This window comes from Saccostrea echinata, unplaced genomic scaffold, assembly GCF_033153115.1.
Source record: "Saccostrea echinata isolate AGI-Se365-2 ecotype Australia unplaced genomic scaffold, CSIRO_AGI_Sech_v1 ptg000081l, whole genome shotgun sequence".
Classification (NCBI taxonomy): domain Eukaryota; kingdom Metazoa; phylum Mollusca; class Bivalvia; order Ostreida; family Ostreidae; genus Saccostrea; species Saccostrea echinata.
In genome coordinates, this window is record NW_026889830.1 from 1,360,147 (window position 1) to 1,367,137 (window position 6,991).

The 6,991-nt window shown below is 32.2% G+C and overlaps 1 pseudogene; it reads right to left on the reverse strand.

Annotated features, from left to right (window-relative positions):
* Positions 1-527: 527 nt before the first annotated feature.
* Positions 528-1,543, reverse strand: LOC133176810 (uncharacterized; annotated as a pseudogene).
* Between the last annotated feature and the right edge of the window lie 5,448 nt (positions 1,544-6,991).

A 6,991-nucleotide genomic window follows, 5' to 3' on the forward strand; every position in this document is an offset into this window, starting at 1 on the left:
GATATTTCAAAAACGTATGCTGATTTCTTTACTAGGAATCTTTGTCTGCAATGCCATTTAAACCTTTTAAAAAGCATAATATTCTAAATTTGTATTCTTTCATACAACATTGCATTCTAAATTTTCTAATGCTGTTGAGTTTTGTACATCAACAGAAAATAGTTCTTCCGATTTAAATAATGTAAATGCCTGTCGACTGAGTAGTATCAAACGAACAGAACATTCTGATTGGTTTGGAAATGAGCATTAAAAAGCAGCATTACCATCTTTTTTCGGTACAAGAAAAATATTTGAAATAAAAGCATCCGAAATATCTTCTACTTCTTCAATTGCACCTTTATCAATCAATTGTTTTACTTCTTGTGATACCAATTCAGATTCTACTGCATTAAATTGCATTTGCTTTGGAATGATTCTTTGAAAAGGTTGCTGAAAAAATTCAATTTCATATCCTGGATCAATTATGTTTAAAATCCATTTATCATTGGTAAATTTTTGACAGTAAGGTTTATTAAGCTTTTTCACCTTTACTTGTTGTAACTGTATGGTTTCTTTATTATGCCTTTGTACTGACCCCTTTGACCTCTGCCTCTCTGGGAAGGGTATGCATATTGACGGTTTCTGCCTCTGTACTGGTTTGTGAGAGGTTGATACCCCTGGTTTGACATGTATTTTTTTTTGCTTGATTAACATTTTTGAATTTTGTATTATAACTTGATTTCATTCCAATTCGTTGCTTGGTAATGTCTTCCATTTCTTTAAGTTTAGAGACACAATTGTCTTCAAACAAAAAATCTGTTACTGGAATCTCAGAGGAAGCAATTTTTCGATATCGAAAATTTAAAACATTTTTAATTTCATTTCTTCTTTTCATTGAAAAATTGTAAAAAGCATTGCCAAGCATACTTATAGAATCTGCCAACATCTTTTTACAAGTTTGGGGGTCAAGTTCTTTTTTATTGACAAACATATCTGCCATCTATACTAAATGTATTCTGCCCATGGCTAAAGATTTTTGAATCACTTGTAAAGTGAGATCATCTGAATGGGCTTGCTTATTCATTGCATCCCAAATTTCCTTATTGACTCGGGGTACTTTCAATAGATAACAATTATCTGGTCTGTCATTATTTTTCTCCAAATTTACCATCCTCTCTTTGCTACATGTAGTTTTAATAGAGATCGCTGCATTTACAGCTTTTCCCAGTGCTTCGTTTACTTTTGGACCAGTTTTCTCATTTGCATTTAATTGTGGGATATCCCAGTCATTACTGCTAGCACTGCTATCAATTGTAATCTGAAATGATTCATCATTTAAGATCCCCTTAAAAGTTTCTTGAGTATCAACACCTTCAATAGAAGGAGAAACTTGACCATTCAAATAGGAGAAATCAAAGTCATCAGGGGTTTCATCAAAAGTTTGACGAAAATCATAATCAGGAATGTTAACCAAGTTTCTCAGCGGTCTGTTAAGAAAAGTTTGTGTAAAATTACCGCAAGAATTATTACCCGAAGTGTGCATCGTAGATTCGGTGGACCGCATGCCAATATTTTCATTGCACGTATTACGCGCCATAGAATTAGAAAGACCCAACTGTTTTACAGTATCTGTTAGCGAAGAAAGGGATTGCAAGATTTTGTCTATGCCCAGTTGACTTTTAAGTTCGTCAACATTAAATTCTTGAACAGAGTCGGACTGATTTTTAGATTTTTTACTTTGTTTCGTCGCCCGTGGCGGCGGTGCACTTGCACTTGCAGAACATGTCGAGGCCTGCGCTTTACGCTTCATTCCTGTAGTTCTTTTATTTGTAGTATTAGTGTCATCTGTTACACTTCGTGTACGAGGTTTATCCCCAAACAATTATTCTATGTCTGAGTAGTTGTCATGGTCACTTCCCATGAAAGATAGGACATCGTCCTGGTTTTCAGCCGTCATTACGGCAAAATACAAAGACTTCGTAACTTACCTTCAAACAGTTTAATATTTTAATAAGAGCTGTTTTACATCAGAAAAAAAGCTTTGAAAACTTGAACAACGTTGTAAGTTAATAAAGCACCTCTATATGATAATGTTTACCTGTTGTACAGGTAAACTCGCACGCCACTCAGAGAAAAAGAATGACTTCGACACGTGGAGCTGTGTTTTATATACTACTGACCACAGGTGTGTTGACGTCACACAGGTAATTTCTTTTAGCTTCTTTGAATTGAGATATGCCTCACTGCACTCGGAGATAATGCTATATGATTTTGAAATTAAAGCATTTATTTAATTATTGGGTATATAATTTTAAAGTTTACACCGTTTTCTCGTTCTTTATTGATTTAATCACTTCCAATGCAAAAATCAACCAAACTGACGTTTTGAAAAATTTCTCCTCAAGAGGGTTGTTTTGTGCTTTTAATATGAAATATGACGTGTGTATTCATTACAATCTATTGATATGGATTGGTAAAATGGTAATTTACCAATATGGTAATGACAAATTTTTCAAACAAAACTCTTACCATCATTATGACAAAGGCCAATTAATAACTTAATTGTATACGAGATGTCATGAGCTTTTCCATCTTTTAACTTTCCTTATTTCCATAGTAACATTTCGCTATCACCTACATATGGTGAATATATCTTCCAACTTATTTATTGCTTAAGAGAATGCTCTAAGTACGATAAGATTTTTAACCGAGGCACACTACTGACAGATAAGTTGATGTTTCAGAAATTTCAGCACCTTCATTTAAAGTAAGCATTTCGTAAATTCTATCGTTTTTATAATGACCTTGTTAACAAATATAACGTTTCATAGCGTCTTCTTTGAATGACATGTTTCATACCAATTGTTAAGCCTTTCTTTTATACTTAATCTGACTATGGAATGTTCCGTTTACATGATCAATACAATACACAGGGCTCTCGACGGGTGTGATCAGTCAACAGGGGATGCTTAATGATCTCACCTCTGGAATTTCCAGGAGTCTGTCTTAAAGCCCTGTTCACAAATTTGTTTGTAGATCTGTCACTGTTCGTCATCTTTACTTTTTCGTAAGAAATACACACTGCATAACTTCAGCGAAAATTTAACGATTGTTGAACTCTACTATATCGAACACTGATATCTCGAATACCATGAAAATGTAGAAAGTAGGCAGTGCCGGTCCCTTTTTCCTTGTTTTTTTTTTATCTTTATATCCCGTATCCTCGGATAATTTAAGTTTAATCTCAGTCGAAATAGCGAGGTTTGACAGTAGTATATCTAAACGAAATTTTATTAATGTAGTTTATAACCTTAAGCTCAAATCTTTATTATCTTTTCTTGTCAGAAATAGATGTTTGATTCATTTTAACCAACGAGATAATATAAAATGTATCACTTGCCTTGCGTTCTTTTGTCTGATTAATCTTACAACTTTCACCATCTCTGTGACAACAACAAAAAAAAAACAACTAGAAAGTCTGCTATTGCAAGCAATAGCGGATGTCGCCCCGAACTGGCTTTATTAGAACTTGTCTAAAAGTGTATTATTCTGTTGTTGTTGTTGTTTTAAGAAGCTTTTAAAAACACATGGTCCAGTTGCTGGGATTGGACTACCGACTCTTGGATTGTGGAGGATTTGTTGTGCGGAGATAATAGTTTTGACAAGCAGGATTGGTGATTAATAAAAACGATTTCCTCAAAAACCTCTTTTTTGTTTTATTTCTGATTGATGAACATGAAATACATCAGAACACAGATGTTTATACATGTAACTAACACTAACATATCCCGATAATTGGATTGTATTGAAGGAATAATATCGCTAGTTTTAAGTCACTATTGATACCGGAAATAATTTAACTAAAACAAGTGATTGATATTAAGGAGGTTGGATCCTGCCATCAAAAGTAATGAGAATTTTTTATCAAGTATATTTTTAGAATTTATACACATAGCTTTATTAAAAATCAAAACAAAAAATGGGGGTCAATGCGCTTCTTTTGGCGCTACAGAGCATTTAGTTTGACCTTTTTGCACTGTAAATACGTCTTACACATAAATCAATTTTTAAAGTTTTTCCTTCAATATTTTTTGTTCAAATAAATTATGGTGAACAAACACAGTCTTATTTAATCTTAAATAGACACATTAAAACTTGTAACAACGAAGAAATTTTCTAATTACTCTGCATGTTCAATTATTTGACCTTTTTGCACTCAAACGTTTTCATTTTTCTGGCATTATAATTTAACAAGCAAAAAAATCATTTGAAAGTAATGACATTTTACTGAATTTAAGAAGAATGGTTAAAAGTATCGTATTTATTCAGAAAAGAAAATTAAAAGTGGGGGTCTGTGATGTCATATTTTTAGATATTACTAAAATAGTGCTAATTTTAAGCCTAAATTAGGGCTATTTTTTTCTTCATTTCCACAATATATTTGCTATATTTATCAAATATGATGATAGAATTCATGACAGTTTATTTAATAGATAATTTAGGACCAGTATAAAACAGTCCACTGCACAAAATAACTATGTGTGCAGACTGCATGTAAAAAAAGGAATCCATACTTAACATACTTTAAATACTTCGAAAGAGAAAAAAATGATCATTTTTTTCTAAAAAACCTTCCGCCACAAAATAAAGTTCCTCACTTAATGCTTTTAGTTTGGAATTTAATCATGGAGTTTTAACTGAATATAGTTAAATTGGCATTGTAGAATCCAAATTTATTGTAAGAATTAAAAAATTATGCAGAATTTTTGAAATATAGGTTAAGATAAGAATCTGCTCAAAAGCTCAGGAGCGAACCTCGTTAAGATGAAGTAATCATAAATAAGATGATTTACACACACGCAACAGAAAAAACATCACGGCAGCGGAATATAAACTCATATATTAGGGAAATTTGATTTACAAAAAGTAAATTTTATATTTACATTTATTAGTTAACAGGATTTTATTTGAAAACTGCGTGTTAAAATAAAGCATTTCTCAAGAAAAAAAAATTATCAGAGAAAAACCACACTTATCAAAGACATACTTGCTACATACACTATAAGGAATGTCAAAAATTGTGGTTTTAATATATTTTATGATAGTTGTGTCAGATACAATGAACTTGTCAGCAAATACAGTTTATCATTGAGTCAAATGCTGACTGACGTTTTTCATACTAATTGTTAGGTCATTATTTACACACTGAATGTCGACAGATTTTTCCGTTATTTCCCGATCATGACAAGGAACACACGGCGGGTGTGACCGGTCGGCAGGGGATGCTCACTCCTCCATGGCACCTGATCCCACCTCTGATGTTTTGGAGGTCCGTGTTTGCTCTGCACCTATTTGTAATGTTTAATGGACTATTGAGCTTGAATACTATTCGTTATCTCAATATATTTCATTGCTACATAAGTACGGGAAGTTGACGATTGAAAAGTTGAAGTCATCACGTTTATCATAAAGCTTAGTTAGGTTACCATTAAGGTCTTTTTCTAGTAAAATATCCAAATATGAAACAGATGTGTCACATTCTGGTATCTGGTATCTTTTATTTCAAGCTCACTGGATTAATCGAGTCGACATATGAATGGAAGTAACAAGTACGTTTATCTAAATCACGAGCTGAAGGCCTCAGCAAGTGTTTTCTTCTCATGTATAAGATTATAGATAAATTCTGCTTCATATTTATACAAAATAGATCTGTTAATTACTGGGCGGAATGGGTACCAATGGGAATTCTGCCAGATTGATGGAGGACTTGGTCTCCAAAAACTACATAGATATTGTTAATGAGAGACTCAAGCATCTTTTTAATGTCAGCTTCAGAATACTTGTGTGTACAATCAAAATGTTTTTATTTACAAAATAATGTTGCAAATGACCAATGACAAGGTGAGTAAATTCACGAGTTCTATTTTTATTGAAAAAGCAGCTGTCAATGATGACAAAATGTCTGGACTTTAATTTATCCTGAGGAATGCTTGTATCAAATGTTGAAAAGTTGTCATTGATTTTGGTAAAATTTTGTGGTTTCAAATTTTCTAAAAGTTCTTTGGAGCTTTTAAGTATCTACATCTGATTTACACTACTCTCTTTTTTAAAAACAAAAACTTCTACTCAAAAACAGAAATTAAAATTATTTTTAAAAGTCTGATCAAATAGAATTTTTAAAAGAATATCTTGTACCTTAAGTCCACAGGGCGACAGTTATCTGCATTAATATTCAGGTATCATTTTTGGTCTGGTTTCAAATTTGTTGAGATCAGGGATTCATTACTAAAGGTGGGATCAAAATCTAGGTTAAAGTTTGACATAGCTGCACATGGGAAATTTTCACTGTTACAAGCTTGTACTAAAGACAGCCGGGTTAAGACTGGAGGTATAAAAATGCCCCCATCCCCATTTAATGTCTATCCACATCTGTTCAAATCATTCTTCAAAGGATTGTTTTACATGTAGGCAAGAAAAGGAATTCGGATGTATAATGTATAATCATATATAATCTTCTAATAAAGAAAAACGCAAGAAAAGTTAAACTTCAAAACTTCATACTCTTAAATTATTCCATGAAACAATGGCAATGGAGTTTGATTATGTATGACTTCCATGGTTTCTTTGTTAACTACTGTTTTTCATTCATTTCTTTAAAAGATGAAGTGATTTAGGTTAGAGATGAAGCCCATAATTATATGTTTCTGCTAAATCAAATTACTTCCACCTGTCATAGTGAATATAGAAATCCTCATCTTACAATTCAAGACATATGATTAAAACAGCTCTTGCTACCTACTATAATATCATTTTACATTACTGAGAAAAGAGCTGTTTAAAATTTAAACAAGAATTTCTGAAAATGTATGCGCATGAATTTTTAATTGGATTCCCTTAATAGCTAATAATTTTTTTTTCCTTTCAAGTTGATTAAAATCTAAACAAGATTTACTTAATGTACAGTCATGCATTTTTAATTCGCTCGAGCTAATGGCTTACAAAAATTACATTT